This window comes from Acomys minous, assembly GCF_964271855.1.
Source record: "Acomys minous genome assembly, chromosome: 12".
NCBI lineage: Eukaryota > Metazoa > Chordata > Mammalia > Rodentia > Muridae > Acomys > Acomys minous.
In genome coordinates, this window is record NC_140493.1 from 33,538,606 (window position 1) to 33,556,342 (window position 17,737).

The 17,737-nt window shown below is 41.4% G+C and overlaps 1 long non-coding RNA gene across 1 annotated transcript; it reads left to right on the top strand.

The window, feature by feature from the left end:
- The first annotated feature begins 1,745 nt into the window (after positions 1-1,745).
- On the top strand, positions 1,746-7,084 carry LOC311578742. The gene is made up of 3 exons (XR_014772960.1): positions 1,746-1,867; positions 5,658-5,728; positions 6,491-7,084. It is a non-coding gene; the product is annotated as an uncharacterized lncRNA (long non-coding RNA).
- The last annotated feature ends 10,653 nt before the right edge of the window (positions 7,085-17,737 follow it).

Consider the following 17,737-nt stretch of genomic DNA (forward strand, 5'->3'; position numbering starts at 1 on the left):
CTGCAGCTGCAGCTGCAGCAGCAGCAGCAGGGTAGGTGAATTTACCAGCAGAAGACAGTAAGGGAAGAAGCAAAGTGTTTTTTCTTTTATACTTCCTTTTACCTGGACTGCCACCAGAAGGTGCTACCCACATGTAGGGTTGGTTGTCTTCCTTCAGGTATCTTGATAAAAAAAACCTCTCATAGGTGTGCCCAACTACATATTCAGTCAATCGACATGAGGAGCACCATCACCCAGACAAGCTCTTCCTACTATTGACCGTTTGTCTGCATCTACAGTCACACTCTATACCATGTGAAAATGTGAATGAGCATTGCAGTTTCACACGGTGAGAAATGCCATACAGGAAAACACGGCAGTGTGCTGGATGCTGACTGCTGCCATAGAGAAGGGACAACTGCAGTAACTGTTCCAAGCAGACTTCCCACAGAAACCTGCATTGGTGTGCAAAGCTGAACATCAACAAGACAGGCACAGAAAGAATTGGAGAGTGGGAGTTTCCCGGCCTAGATATTGGCAAGTCAAAAAAAAAAAAAAATTGGCAAGTCTAAAAACCTTGATGGGAGAACACATCTGTGCTTTTGGTGATCAAGTTGAAGAATGGCTAAGATGACATCAGAGACCAGACAGAGCCACATCCAATGGGCGCTCGGGTTATGCTAAGGGACTGAGATTTCATCTCAAGAGCAATGAAACCCCAAGGCGAATTTTAAGCAGGGAAGGAAGAGGGCTTGACTCTAATTTTTAAAATGTCTTTTTAAAAGAATTTATTGCATTTACGTTTTTGTATGTGTGAGTGCCATCGAATACATGTGAAGGTCAGAAGACAAGCCTCAGGAGTCAGTTCTCTTTGCACCAGGTGGCTCACAGGGATCGAACTCAGGAGGTGAGGCTTGGCAGCAGGAACCACTATCCACTGTGCCATTTTGCTAACCATAAAAAAAAATGATGAAGAAGAAAATAATAATAATGGTAATTTCAGATTTGACATTAAAAAGCAAAACTCAGAACAAGGAGAACAATTAGTTAGGAAGGGAGTGGCCCAGGAACCCAGGGTGGACTGTCAGCAGCCTAAACAATGAGCAATTCACACTTTCCTCTCCCAGATTGTTACAAGGAAGAACTGAACATAAAAGCAATCAGACCACGTTCTGGCATCAAGTAGATTCTCAAATTATTCTAGTTCCCTTCTTCTAACTCTGTACACAGCCGAGATCTCTATTTCCACAGCGCATGCAACTGCGAGTGCCAGAAACCTGGATTCTCATCAGCGGAATGTTGATACAGCAACATTACAATAACGCCAAGCAAGTGCCAGTTGGAGGCTGCTGCATAGTGTTCGGTATTATCATTCCGCTAACTCTCCAGAAACTATTATGCTTGAATATTGTAAATGTGGTTTTTTTTTAAAGTAGCACAGGGACCATAATGTCTGGAATTCTCAACCTAGGATCACTGTTCTCCTCCAGTCCAAAGAGAAGATTTCAAAACTTCCGATCTAAACCCGCACCAGATTTGTCCTGCCACTAAGGCTGAAAGGCACAGTCTAGCTGAATTAAAGCTGCGTGCTTTGCTGCTATCAGCTAATGAAAACTGTAAAAGGGTTGCTGTAAAATACGCGCAAGGAGTACAACATTCAGTGTGGTTCAGAGAGGAGTAAGAAGTGTAACGGACGTTGGAGAGGCTCTGGATTAGAGCTCCCACAATTCCTCAGGAAACAGAAGGAAGCACTAGGCAGTGAGTTTCTGGAGAGACTTCCTGGAGCCGTTTCAGGCTTCCTTAGTTATTTGCCTCTGTGTGACCTGAAGAGAAGGCGCCACACACACGGGAGACTTTCTTAAACTCTCCAAAGGCAGTTGCCTCGTAGGTGGGTTGCCAAAGTTAAATAAAAAAAAAAGCCCTCTCCGATCAAATCATGGTAAAGGCTATATGATCATCCATGTAAAGTGTTTAGCAGGGTGCTGGCATGAAGTTGAAAGAAGTGTTCCCTGTGTTTATTGCCCTCCAGGACCCAGAGGCTCAGCAGAAGAAACTGGTTATTATTTATCCTGGAACTGGGATGACTGAGTGCGTAATTTAGATTTTCATGATGAAAAAGGACTACCACAATGTATTGAGTCCTCAGGCTCTTGATACCGTGCCAAGGGTTTATGTTGCTTTTTTTTTTTTAAGAATGGAAAAAAAATAGTCCTGCCCCAGCTTCTGAAGCTAGCCTGGAATTCCCAGTGAGGTCTTGCTATACTCTGTAAGACATAAACTATCTCACAGAATACCAACCTCAGGCCACGTAGCTGAACCCATGATAGACCAAGAAAGCAAAGTCACTTCATAACATTGTCCAGAGACAAAAGCAACATCACCCTGGTGCCACTCTGAAATTACAGGGCTTCCTTTCTGCCACCTACAGTGAAGGAAAGCTGCCTAGTTATCAACTTCAGCTTTCCACGCGTGCTAGTGCCCATTTATTAACTTTCTATACACATGATTGTCTCTGCCTTCTGAAAATGTCTAATAGAGAGTGATCTCTTCCACAAGTCACACACTCAAATCCCAGATTCTATGCTGGGTTCTACATAACAATTTCTTACTGAGATACACAGAGTTGCCCAGATGAGTGAGTCCTTGAAGCACCTTGTTTACCCAGGGGTCTTTGGTCCTTTGCCCCTCCACCGCCCCATGTCATAGTATGCATAGAGCAGCAGATGGAATCGAGCTCATGACACAACTTGCCCAAGATCCTCACATAGCGAATGTCAAAAGGAAAACCTCAGGCTCACGTTAGGTGTGGTAGTACAACTTAGCACTCAGGAAGCTAAGCAGGAAGACTGTCAGAATGCTGAGGCAATGATCAAGGATGATCCAAATAAAGACTAAGCAAGAAAATGGCCCAGAAACAATGATCTGCGTTAGCTATGGAAGGGACCTCTCAATAGAGAGGGGGTAATAGCGTCCTGCCAATAACAACTATTTTTATTAGAAAAATATAAGGAAGATTAAAAAATAAACATTTATAACTTTGAAAAATGTCAGGTATGGAGAAGGCAAGGAAGGGAGGAGATCAAGGTGGAAAGGTAGATAGGCAGGCAGGCAGACAAACAGACAGACAGACAGACAGATAGACAGACAGACAGAGGTCCTATGTTTATATCGCCATATTAACATGATTGACTCAAGTATAGTGGCCAAGGCCATGAAGTCATGGAAGTCACTGTAGCCAATATTATCTTTTAAGTGATGAGAGGCACTTGCTCCCATTAACAAAGAGAAATTTTTTTTAATATGTCAAATGTATCATAGTAATTGAATAATATATTATTGAGGTTGTATTTTTTTTCAGGCCAGAAAGAGGATAACAGGCAAGTGAACATTTAATGGGGAAAATATATAGCTTGCATGATTTAAAAATAAAACCTAACAGTTTGCATATTTAACACCTCTCATGCAAGAATTTCAGAATGCTTTATAAAAGAAAAAATGAATTTTGTCTCCTTCCCTCCCCCACCACCACTCATGAAGAAGTTCAGTTTACAACTACAAGAAAAGGCTTGTGAATGCATGAGACTCTCCAAGTCACAGAGATGGGGGGCCAGTCCTGAGCTGAACCTCAAGAGGTCTTAGCGTGGGCTTTTAAATAAGAGTTCTCATCGCCTACCCAGCTTCCAGAGAAATGTACATCCTCTTGGCTACATTAACGCCATTTTCTCCCTCCTCTAGCCTTTCCATTTGTCCCCTCTTAGCTAGGGGAAACCAATCATCTAGTGTTGGGTGAATGGCTTTGCAGTCTCCGGGGGAAATAAAAGAAAGGAGACGTTCAAAGGAAGAGGTGGGCTTTGAAAACCATGTCCTTGAAGGAGATTTTGGCAAGGTGATGAGACCTCCAAGGAGCCCCAGTTGGCCTCATCCTGGCTAAGCTTTTGTGGAATCCATGTATTTAAAACAACAACAATTTTGGCCATTAGATTGCGTAAGGATATTTTAATGATATGGCAGTGAACACAACAGACGAGTCTCTGCTTTCAGGAGGTACATTATCTGGGTCTGAGAAAGCGAAAGAACAAGATGGTTGAAGCAAATCTACAATACTAGAATGAGCAGAGTGTTACAGAATTAAGGGGGAATAATAGGTAAAATCCCAGAGGTTAGATTTCTAAATGAGATGGTTCTGAAATAACTTACAAGCCAGACATGGTAGCTCGCACTCTTAATCCTAGCAACCGGGAGAGTAAGGCAGGAGGACCATTACCATGAGTTCCAGGATAGTCTGAGAAACCCAGTGAAACTCTGTCTCAGTAAAAAGTGGAGTCCTCACTACTATAATATTTTAAGCAACAGTGTGAAGGAGTTGAGGGGGCATGCCATAAAGTGTCTGAGAAAGCAATAGTCTGACTAGAGAGAATAGCGAGGATAGAGGTCTTGAAGAGGAGAATAGCTACAGTTCCAGGAGTGGGGCTGAAGCAGAAGAAGTGTGAGTCAAAAAAGCACAGAGGTGGAAACCAAAACAGAAGGGGATAGCTTGCGTGTGATCCCCTGGGCCATCGGATGAGGAGTGTGTGACCCCCATGGGCCATACAGATGAGGAGTGTGTCTTTTCTTCTGTGTCAAAGGCATAGACTTAGCACATAATGATATTTTCTTCCCTTCCTGGAATTCACATCACTCTGTCTGAATGCTTTCCTGTAATATTGAATGCCATCCTAAATTTCTTATGTGACTTCCAAGTCTGTGATGACCTACAGAACATCATACTTTGCATCCACGGTAGGCTCCAACTCACAAATATTTGTGTTAGTGTGTTGCTTTGATTTCAATAGTCACCACTTCAAAGCATCAAAGTAGTGTCTAATAATGATGAGAAAAGACATGGGAAGTGGTTTGACCGAGTTCGGGATTTATTCACATGAAATTAAATCAAACATAAATAAGAATATTTTGTATGTTATTATTATCAATAATCATCATAGAGCTGAGGCTGAGAAGGATATGGTACTGATAACCCATCATGCAACTTTTAGAATTATATATTGAAAAAAAATCTGGTATGTAATTGCCAGGCAAGCTATTTAAAGCAGAAGTATGAGATTAGAAGTGCCAAAGGTGTAAACAACTTTAATCTGTTAATTTATTACACATGTCTCTGAGAGCCAAGTTTCAGTTTAAGATTAGATCTCGGATATTTTCGTGTTTGTGCAAATGAAACAAAAATTTTAAACCCAAGTGCTAAGCATTTTTTCATCTCTTAGATGTCCCCACTGTTTTGCAGCCAAAGGGATTTCAACAATGTAAACATGTCGATCTCCACATGGTAGCTTTTCCTTGAAAGGCACTCTGAAATTTGAAAGACACCATGGCTGTACTCACCTCTGTCTGCATTCCATCAACAGATCACTTTAGGGAACAGACTTGCTATAGAAAGTATAGAAATGTGAGTTACTTTTTAATTATTATAACAACAAACACGGTTTCCATTAATAAAGATGATTTGTGGCCACTAGACAAGGAAAATCATCCATCCGTTCATACAGGGAAGAAGTAGGAAAGTGTGTAATAAACCTCATATTACACACTCGACCCAATTACCTCCTTTACCTTTGCTTGCAACTCAGATTCCACCTTTGTTTGGTGACCTATCTCACTCTGACCATTCATTTAATCCCTAGCTATATGAGGGAGAAGCCACAATAAAAACCGAGGCCCGGCCAGGTATTTAAAAGATGATTCACTACCCAAGGTAAGTGGCTTTTGAATAGGTCTATGTTCTCAAACTTTCCAAAAAGGCTCTGCCACCTTTACTCTTAAGAAACACTGTTCTCCAGTTACACCACCATGAAACGTGACCTTTCTCTCCAGCTGGCACTGGGGGTTAGCCATAATCATTAAAAAGGTACAGGTGTGCTGACAATTCAAGCTAGCAGGAGAGTGGCGTGGTGTGAGACAGGGGGTGGGAAGGGAAATTTACAGGAAGGCTTGCACAAAATTGAATCCTTAATATAATCTTAATAATGTGAGCTCTTCCAGCCAAATATTTGACCTCCCCCTCTTGCCTTCACAATATCATGATTGACTGAGAGCTTATGTGAAACCATATTTCAGGGATATTGGACGATTTTAATGTACACATTCAAGAATTTGCTACATGTGTAACTAGCCCAAGTTTCAGTCTACGTTGTCGATCGTAACTCCAATGTCTGGAGAACAAGGAAACATTCAGGAGGTGACTCTCAGTTGGGGGGTGGGGGGGGGAGAAGTTTTAAAATGTCAGCTGATCAGGCAGAAGTGGGAGCCGTGATAAGCAAGAGAGGCAGATTTCATGTCCGTTTATGACAGAACTTAATCGGGATATTTGCAAAGAAAAAAGACTCACTTCGGAAAACGTTGCTTTCCTCTGGGTATTCTAAAAAGCAATGAGTGGGCAGTCAGCCATGAAGATATGTTGGGGGGCTAGCCCCAGGTCACCTAAAGACCATCCTTAATGTCTCGCATCTTATTTCAGATCCCAGACCTAGTGGGGACCAGAGATTCTCTCTTCATTCGGAATCAACATTCGGAAACTGGTAGCTGCTGTGCTATCCTAGATTCAGGGCAGACTCACAACAGACTCCTCAACCTCGGCAGCTTCGTCACACATACCAGCTACTAAACATTAAAGCGGGTGTTTGGGTGTTTCGTGCTTTCGTAGCTAAACATGCTTAGCACCTATCAGAGTTTCCTAAGATTCTGTACAATGGCTTGGAAGGAGAGGCCATGGCCACTATTGCACTACTTGGTCTCCATTCCCTCACCACTTGCTCCTGCATGAGTTCATCCAGCAGGCTTACTCCAAACAACCCTTCTATGCCTGTTATTCCAGATACCTGGAACAGTCATTCCAAGAAGCTCCTTCCAAAGGGCTTTAGATGGATGATTGGGAAACAGTAATTAAAGCATTATGATATTGGACAAAGAAAATTATTTCATAAGGACTTGAGTTTGAATACTAGCTTTCCCACTGGCTGAAGAGGTTTTCTGTATTTCAGCTTCTCTCTGTAATAAGACCTGTGTGTGTACTTTCTCCTAAGACAATAAAACAACAAGGACTAAATTCCTGGTGTGTAATGTTTACAGAATCAATTAGCTAACTGTTCCTTTCCTTTTCCTTATACAGGAGAAGGCTAAATTAATATGTAAATCATGAATAAATAACTTAATATCTAACAAATTAAAGTCCTAGTCAAAGAAGTATGTTTCTAGTCTGGAATTCAGGATAGTAAGAAAGATGCCTAGTTTTTAAAGACATGTAGGTAGTTTCCTGTAGAAGCTTAAAATAGAATGGAACTGAAAGCTTTGGAGGATTTTAAAGGGGGAAATAAGGAATTCTTACACCACATCTCAACCTTTCTTGCTTTGAAGAAATTGTGTTAGAAAATGCTTGCTATCCAAGAACTCACAGCAAATATGTATCTAATTTTAATACAACACTATAAAACTGTCTGGAAAGTTTAAACTAGTTATTAACAGACTCTGAGTGGGAGAAATATTCTCCAGGGGTAAAATGGTTTCCCAGGAGAAGAGTGGGCTTAGGGACCGCTGAGCAGATGCTTTTCAGATGTGAGACCATAAAAATGCCCGTTGTCCCTTATCATGGAGGTACTTGGCTCTCGCTAGTACATTTTCAATGAACCTCAACACAACTAATAACTGTAGAACTAAAGTAAAATGTTGTTTCATGCTCCATGTGACATAACACCTCCATTTGTTTGTCCCAGAGAATTAAGCATTTAGAGAAGCCCCAATTCGGGTTCTAAAGGTATCCTCCTAGTCTGTCACATGCTTTTTTTTTTTTTAACTACTGGAAGAGTTTAGAAGAAAAGCAAGCTCTTTGGACTGTTTGTCATATAATGAGAGTTCAAAGCTCTCGTTATATCTTCCTCTAAAACACTGTTACCCCTGAAGGGTAAATTTTTCCATTTCTGATAAGGTCCTTGTCTAACCCAAATTACAAGGAAAGGAAGTCTTGGGGGTAAAATGTGTTTAGTGATTTTTCCACGTAGCATCTTCAAAGAAATATAAAGGAAGGACAGAAGAACTGATCCTAAGGATATCTTCCAGCATATTTTTTTAATATTATGATATTTCGTTCCTCAAACAAGCTTTATCTTGGAGGAAGTCGAGGCAACCCTGAAGATTCTCCCTCCCAAAGCAAACCTTCATCCCAAAGAGTCATCCTCATTTGTCTAACATAAAGATCATCTGTGGAGTCATTTTTATGCCCCCAAGATTCACATTAAAGTCAGTTTAAAAATAATTTGCCATTTACATATGTTTTCACTAGATTGAAAGTCAAATGTTCTTTCACCCTTACCATCCCGGCAGCAAAGACAGAATCCTATTATCCTAGGGGTTTTTACTCAACAGGACCCAATGCTGGGCCTCTGAACACGATGTGTTTCTCGTGGTGAAGGGTTAAAAGAGGACACGAAGCTACCCTCTGGAAGTCATTAAGTTACAAAGCCTCAAGAAGATAAAAGTTTCCATTTTCTAAAATGTAAATCAAAAACATATTCATTAGTATTGCAAAACAAACATGCAAATCTTCCCCACTTGAAAAGCTCGGCTAAATATGTACAAGGGCTAAACCCAAAAATACATCTGGTCCTCAGTTACAGAGCTTGCTTTTTTGGTTTTATCTAAAGAGTTTGTCTGTCCTCCATGGTTGGCTTCTTGGATTATTGCAATTCATAATAAGCCTTTTAGCTAAGGATGAAATAAACAAAGATAAAGTCTTTGTCCTAGTTTTAAATGGTCCAGATGGGATGGTTTTTCCATATGCTTAGCACACCCACTGTTTATTAATCATTGCTAGCAGAGTTTAGAGGATTACAGGGTTTACTGCTTGAGCAAGGGTTGAAATTTACAGTTTGTGTAATCTCTACACACCTTTTAAAGTATCCTCTCTCTCCTGAGTTGTTCATTTCGCTGCACCCAGGTCGGGGATATGTCCAAATCTGGATGTATGGGTCTCTCAGTATGTGGGTCTGTATGTGACATATCAGGGGGCAGAGATTCCTGGCCAACTGATCAAGAGGAGGCTTTTGTGCCCAAATTTGGAGACAATATCAGTCTTAAGGAATGTGTTACATCATAACAATGACAATGTGGGTAAAACTGGCAATACTTGACTCACCGCCCTTTACAATGATTTACTTAGCTAGTCTGGCAATCTGTTCTTCATATGATGTTTGGTTCTCATAAACAGTTTCAACATGGGAGAGTACGGTGTCAAGATAACAGTCGTATCATCCGTCACTGCAGAACGTCTATGTGGCTTGCCAAGAAAATAAGGTCCTTTTATCTTGAGCGTCTTAGGAGTCCTTGCCTTCTGGTGATTGTTTCTCATCAGCGCGCTGTACTGTCCTTTGAAACCTGAGCATCGCCGCCTCCGTTCTGTTGCCATGTCAGTTTGTCAAAAGGGAGATGAAGGGTCAGCCTGGAGAACAGTGGAGAGAAGAGAGAGGAAGAAATCTTGAGACACAGAGGAATCATGGTGACGGGAGAACCAGCACATAAGTCAAGGAAGTAGCAAAGGGTGTCCTCACTTTTAACCTGCCATTTCTGAAATGGTCTTAGATGCGAGTGGCTGGCTGTTCCACTCTCGTAAGTGTACCGAGATCTTTACCGTAGTTTAGTAGTAAAATGGTTAAAACAACAATGTGGGAGGTAAGAAGGAGAAATCTCTGTCTTTTTATGTGACAATCACAGTCTCCCGTGGATTCAAGGGGAATCTGACAGAAGGCTTCCATATTTGAACACCCCCTAAAACTTGGAAGGAGAAAAAAGGGGGGGAGATATTCTTTAAGTTTTCTTTTAATAGAATTGGTTAAGACAGTTAATGTTAAAAACGTTCTATTAATCATGGATGCTTTTTATAGTGTTTCTACATGCATTCTGAGATGTGGTTTTATATCTTCAGCAAATGGAGAATGGAAGACCACTAAAAAAAAACTTAAGAATTGGCAGCTGTGGGCACAGAAAACTGTATATTCAGCTCTTCAAAGGAGACTTTGAAATCGCTCTGCTGGAGTCTCGTGTATAATAATTAAGCTCTGAACAGGACTCTGGTGTGATATTCTACTCTGTATTCTATACTGTCCTATTCTATGGGCCTGCAATGTTTGCCCGTGTAAAATAAAACAGAAAATTCATGCTCAGGACCAGTCTTACCTAAAGGACTGGTTGGCCTTGTGTCCGTGGGTGGAAAGAGTTTAAACTGAACTTGGGATGCCAACTCTACTCAACAGACAATTGGCAGATGATCTGTGACATCTATACAAATAGTCCCCTTCGGACAGCTCACCTTAATTTGTGTTGTCAGGAAAGTCATTCATTTACAACACTGTTCTTGGGCAAATTGATACTCAGGGCAAAGACAAAGCCTGCTTTCCTAGGCAGAGACTAAGATGTGCTGTTTGACTAGCCAAGAAAGAAATGGCTTGATTCTTTAGAGAATCTAGCGCATACGTAGCATATGTCAAAAGAAAGCCAGACCTGTAAGTTACAAAATTTAGCTACTTACAGTGGAGGTGAAAAGCAAGATTCTAGGTGGTCAGGACCAAGTGGTCCTTAAAGACTCTATTATGCACACAGCAAACTACTAAGTTTCAGGGGTTGGCAGGAAAACACAAAGAAGACCTGGCTTCCTTAGGAGTGTGGCTGCCCCACCAAAGCTGTCTCTAGGCAAAGGAATGTTTTGCCACCACCAAGTAGTAAATATTCCGGCAGCTTAACCAGTATGCGTGAGGGCTCTGTTTATAATTTCCATCCTCACAGCAATTATCTAGGTAGCTGGCTCCCTCAGAAAATGACTCAGCTGTTTTTCTTGCTGAGTAAATAGCTAAACCCACCAATTGGTCAAAGCAAAGGGGAATTATTGTGGAAGGGCGATTAGACAGTGTCTTAGAAACTAAGTTACAAAGCTGGGTCAAGAATGCCACTGTCCTGGATGGCCCGGTGGTCTTTTCTTCCCTAAGTGAGCCTCAGGAATCCCCCATCACCCCTTTCCTCCAAGCCTCTCCCTTCAGAGGCTGCTCCCTCACCTGTGTCCTCACTTTTGTTCCCAGCTGTGTCCTTCCAATTTGGCTGCTTTCCAGTCTACCTGGATCACTGCAGCAGCTGGAGAGAGGCTCAAGTGATTTGTCCGTTGTCTTCCTGCAGCAGCTCATGCTGTAGCATGCTGTGGACCGATAGCTGTGGACCGTCCCCTCTTCCCCAATCAATTTTACTCTGTCACAACCAGCTTTTAAAAAAAAAAAAAAGTAGCCAGATGTTTTCCCACTAAGCACAAGAAAGGCAGACTTAATGGGTGGTATTCAAACTCCAGCTACTGGCATGTCACCTACTCCCTGTATCACACACGTCATGTTCTAGCCTCAACCCCTCACTCCCATCTCTTTGTTCACATCCTCCCCAACCTCTGTTCTAGTCCAGGTCCATCCTGCTTCACGAGGCCTTGCCCACCGCCTCAGTCTTATGGATGAGTGACTTCGCTGGACCAGTGAGTGAGTCAGTCTGACTCACAATTAACACAAAGTCCTCACTTAGCCGTGTGCTACTGTATGGCTCCAAACAGCTTTGTGTCTGTTTTCTTCTCAGAGGACATGCTCAGAGATGGTTTCTAAATGTGTAGGTGACACTGCATGCCTGTTATATACTAGACAATGTGCTAGGCCCATTCACTGAGCTCCATCTCTAGAATGGAAACTCCAGGGGATACATGTGTGCTTTGCATATACAGTGCCCTGCAAAATGAGCCAGTAACATAGTTCTCTGGGTTATAATGTCTACAGCAACCTTCACTGCTCCATTTTGAAAATAACTCAAGTGCAGCAATGAAAGATTTAATATACAAAAGCTTCAAGATATATCCAAATCAATGGTCAAAAACATTCTACCAAAATAAAAACATTCTTCTATCATCTTAGAATTGGGTCTCTGGTTTCATTGGCCAGTTTTCTTAAAAAAATAATGAGCTTTTGCGATATGTCATTATTTTACTACGATTTTCCATGGTCACACCCATGAGTTACAGAGACTTGTGAGGACTTCCCGAGAGAATTGGCCAAAACTCAAAGTTTCTGAGTGATCTCTCTTTTTTTTTTTTTTCATACAAAACTCCTGACTAGGTCGCACCTATTAATAGTAGTTATTTTCAACTTTCCATGCTTTCCATAAATAAGGTTGCCCCAAACCACTTCCACTGCCTCACTCCTCAATTTAGATTTGGTCATTTGCCCTTGGAAGAACCCTTAAGGCATAGTACCAACATAAAAGCATCTCACTGGAAACACCCAAGCTGCTTCCTGACCGGCAGAAAGACCAAGTCACTGACTTGCAAAGATCTTACAAACGCAGTTGAATGATCAGCAGTCTGGATGATTCAGTTCAAATATCTATACAGCACAAATTATTCAGGTAAAGCTCACCCCACCCTTTACTTATATTTTTCAGAATAGTGAAAGCAATAGATGCCAGATGAAACGAGAAGTGCATGAAGCCAAAGTTGGCCCAGTAGGAAAATATATTTTATCCTACCACATTTTTACATTTGCATACATGGCACCCTTCAAAGCCAGGAGTTTATATTTTCCCACCCAGGCTCAGCATGTGTGAAAAAAATGCTTTCCAAGAACCGAAGACTGGCTAAGATGCAAATGCAAATATGGATTTGTGGGCAAACATACACAGCTTAACCTGATCTAAGATCCTTCTTCCATAGATGAGCTTGGTAATTAACCCAAGTCTTCTTCAGACAAGAACTTTGAAGCATTAGGCCAGACTGAATTCAACTGAACAACCTCAAAGTCCAAAACACAATGGCACAAGAGAGTCACTCGAAAAGCCAAATCGTTTCTCAATAACTATAATGCATAACTGGAGAGAGGGGGAGTCAGCAAGAGATAATATGCTTTGGGCTGGGAGTTGTTTGTTAGCTCATTCTTCCTATGAAAAGGATTATCTCTGTGGCCACAAATAAATTCCAAGGGTTCTGATTCCATGACAGCTTTTCTCCTTGCTTAGGAAGGGAACAATACAAGAATTCTCTATTGATTCCTAACTCCAAAAGGATTTTCCAAGTAAATATGTATTCGCAAACCCTGGTACGATAAGCGACAACTATACTTACCAATTGTTTTCTCTACCTATCACAAGACCACTGTCAAATATATGCGGGGTTTCGGAATAGAGCTGATAAAATTATAAACTCTATCTGAGGTGGAAGAAAGTAGTTCAGATGGCTAGGGAGACAAGGAGGAAGTCGAGAAAGATATTACCTTACACTCCCCTTATACAGGGTACTGGGCATTGATGCACATTATCTCATCCCTGGACATAAATTGATGCTTGGTGGTATGTGCTATCTCTTTTTCTGTCCTTGAAAACAAAAGGGAAAAGATATCCAAGAGCGATTACATGGAGATTTGAAGTTGTTTAATGCATGGTTATTTGCCTACATATGGCCTAGGCCTGTTTCCTACAAACTGCCAAGAATCTTCAATGGTTCCCAGGAAAATTCAAGCTTCGACTTCATAACCCTAGCTTTTCTGAATCATTTTAATTGTTCCAATGAGATGCTGCCTAGTGAGCAGCCAAGTACCAATAACACAGAGATTTTGCCAATCTGGATGGGAAAAACCAAACAAAATATAGAGAGAGATTCACGACTCAAAACAGAATTTGTTTCTGGTGGTCATTTGGTTTGTAACTTCTTTGAAAATAACATTTTATTTGGAACAGGTTCAATTGCCCAACATGAAAAATGACAAAATCAGGCACTGGCTGTGTCTTGCCCCCAGCCCAGGGTCCTAGGATGTAAACAAGTTTTTCTGTGGTGTGGTGCAGAGCCAGTTCAGGAAGAAGAAGCCAAAATCCTGAATGAAGGTTGAGCTCATAAAAGTGCTCTTTCCCTTATCAAGATGAGGTTTTCAGGCTCTCAGATTTCAAGGGTTTGCTTTGCTTTTTATTTTTCTAAGATCAGCACAAGCAATTCCCACATGTTTTGCCTTGGGCATTAATTAATGTGAGCAGCTAACACTTTTGCGTAGGGTAAAGCAACATCCATTAGCAAATAGAAATTCTTTATGAAGTACATTACCATGTGAGAGGTATTGGGCTAGATGTCCAAAGGCCACCAAAGGTTAGGTAGTATGGCCTTATCCTGAGCATGGATGAGAATTAATAAAATACAAACTAGATGTCAAAACATGGTCAGCAAATCAGAGTTTTAAGAGTTTGGAAAAGGGCCTGGGTCAGTTAACTAAGGCTAACAAAAACAAGTGAGTTTGGGCTCAACCTGAGGGAAAGAAAGAAAGGAAGGAAGGAAAAGAAAAGAAACTCATACTAGTAGCAGAGAAAGATAGGCCTTCCTAGCAACAAACAAATGCAAAATAGGGGTGTGGTCTTGTTGAATCTGACAATGACACAGTTATAGCTGGAATGTTTCCTTTTTTGTTTTCCCTCTCTCTAAATGAAAACTATTTAAGTGGTTTTTATTTAGGAGTTGCCCCACAAAAGGAAGTAGCCTTTAGATAAAGCAACAATCCAGTTCAGAGTGATTGAATGTGACTAAATGCTAACAAACAATTTTGTGAATACTAATGGCACTTACCAGAACACAAATATGGGAAAAGGATGTGGTAGTAATAATAATCAAGCATAAGGAAATATTATGACTGCTATAAGTTTATCTGAAGTCTAGGTTCTTTCCTATCTACATTAAGTGGTGAATGTGAAAACAGGTTTCTAGTTCTAGAGACTGAACATGCATCGTGTAGCTTAGCATATTTAGTTCTAGTGAACTGCCTGGGTTGTAGGAGATGTTCAGTTAGCACATGCTAAAATTAGCCATGTCTACAACATGACAAGATACGCTCAGGGGCACAATAAGGGTACAAATACTATTTAAGTAACTTGGTGCTTTCTGTCTGATTGGATTTAGGGCCCACTTCACATAAGGAAACTCACAGGCCCCAGTGAGTGAACCTACTATTATTATCTTAGTAAAAGAGCATAGTATCAAACTGTCCCCTAAATTTGTACCTTGATGACCATTGATGCATGCAGCCCTCAGTCCTCCTCGTCAGAGAAGTTTTATTGTCCAATGGCAGGCAGTGACTATACAAGCTCACAAGTGGTCAGAATACAAAGAGTACAAGTGCATGTCTATGGAGTGCTAGCCACTAAAAGTGCTACCTACATCCCCCCCCCAGACCCTCTCACCCCCACTCCAACCTCCAGGGCTCAGGAACCATTACAAAAAAGAGGCTGGAAAGATTGAAAACCCTAACGATCTGCAAGACCAAAGCAAAACAGTCTCTTTTAGACAACACAGCACTCTTGCACTCAAACAGCCGCGGTGGCTGCCTGAAAGACTGAACAAGATCCAGCCAGCTAACATTCCAGTTGAAAAGAGCTCAGGAGCCCCCACTCTTACTTAGGAGATATTGGCGGGTAATGACATCCAGAAGGGAGAGAGTTGGTTTCTAAGGGGTGATCTTAAAGTAGATGGCCTCACACCTATAAGTGCATGATCAACAAAAATTGGACTCACTTTGTTATAGGTGGAAAAAAGGAAGGAGACATGAAGGTTTTAAGGATGAGGGGGGGTAAAGGTAGATATGGGAGGAGTTAGGGAGAGGAGCGGGAGGCAGGTATTATCAAAATATAGTACATGAAATTCTCAAAGAATTGATAAAATAGTATGTCATAAAAAGGTAAGCTGGACCTGAAACCATGTTGATGTTCATGGCCCATGCTACAGCTGGGGCCATATTGATGGGAGTGGCCTGCACTGACACCTGAGGCTATGTTGATGTCGGGGGGTCCTTGCTGCTGCTGACGGCCATGTCTAGGTTGGTCATCCTACAGAAGCTGGGCACTGTGCTGATCTCCATGACCCTATTACCACAGAGGGAAATGCGAATGGCAATAGTCTATGTTGAAACCTGAAGTCACATTGATGTCCGTTGGCTGTGCTGCCACCAGTGTCAATGCTGCACTTTGTGGCATGTGCCAAGGCCAGAGACCATATGATCCATGCTATCACCAGAAACCACATTTACACCTATGATCTATGGTCCTGCTGACTGGAAAGGGCAAGGAAGCTACTTTTGCAGCGCCATTGATGATTATAGACTCACAGTTGAGAAAGAGGGACATAGAAGGCTTTTATGATAACCCCTCCCCCCAATTCACATTATCCCCTCCAAAAAAGAAAGCCATTGAAAAGAACTCTTTAAAATTGTGATAAGGATGCTGAAGTGTAGCTCTGTACATTTAATGGCTTCTGGCAAGGTGGGGAAGATCTCTGTTTTCTTTAAGGGGCTGGTTACCAAGAGTTTGACCATGCTCCAATGGTTACAACATGGCCATAGGCAACACAAATTAGATGATTTTTTTTCTTCTTTTTTGGGGGGATGGGTGGGGAGAGTCACAAGGTGGAAGAAGACCTGGGAGGACTGGAAAGTGAGTTTCTTCAGGGTTCACGATATGAAATTCCGAAATAATCAATAAAAATGTTATGAAAAACAAGATAAACTTGTCTAAATCACACGTGAGCCTGATCAAAAGCATAACAGAATACTCTGAGCGATTATTTCTTTTGTATTGATTGGCATAGAAACTGTTTGTGAAATATCTTTGGCCATTATTATAAGCATGGTGTTTTGGCTCACCCCTACAGGGCATCTCTGAATACAAGGAACACTTGAAATTAACAGAATTTTCCTTCTCCTCCAGAGATCCCCTCATTCTTTTGTAAGAAGAGCAGAATCTACAAGGTATGGTCAAGGAAAGCATCTCTCTCTCTCTCTCTCTCTCTCTCTCTCTCTCTCTCTCTTTCTCTTTCTCTCTCTCTCTCTCTCTCTCTCTCTCTCTCTCTCTCTCTCTCTCTCTCTCTCTATGATGGCATTCATTTAGTGAAGAAGAAAAAATAAAAAATTCATTTTAAAACCTTAGGTCCTGAATTATTAGTGTGTTGACAGGGTGGCATTACCTTAGAGGGGATAGGCAGGCAAATGAGTTCCAGTCTGTCTCTCAAAGCAATAACAATTCACAATAGAAATTATACAATGTTCTAAGGAGTAATTGAGCTAGTGTGAAATTAAAAGAACTTATGCGTACACAACATAATGAGCAGATTTATTAGGGGAAATACACAGATGATGAGGGAATTATTGAGCCAGCAATGAAACTATGGAAAAGATTGCCCAACTCAATTCCACAGCTTCACAATGGCTCTTGAGCAGCCCTTCTGGGTCTCCCGGAGACATAGCTTTTCACAACCTAGCTTGAGCTGTTCTGGGGTCCTTCCTTTTGTAGAGCTTACAAATTTCAAGCCTCTACTTGCAACCAGTGCAAATGATAAGGAATCAAAAGTTTAAGCAGAAATGATTGACATTGTAGAACCTGCTGTCAGTAGGCCTCCACTCAACTTGCTCACTCTGAGTCTCCAGCTGGGTCTTTAATGAACCCACATTCGTGATTTATGACCTCTATTTTGTACTTTCCTGGCATACATATAATAAACCTGGCATTATTCAATTTCCAGTTGCCCCAAATCTTTATTGAGCAACCACCACGTGCAGTTGTGAAGCTAGGACTAGCGCCCATGGATGTACCCGTACATAAATTCCCTCATTGCCCTCAACGTGCCCATTATGATAAAAAAAACAGTCAGCTCAGAAGTAATCCCCGTGGCTGTGGGCTC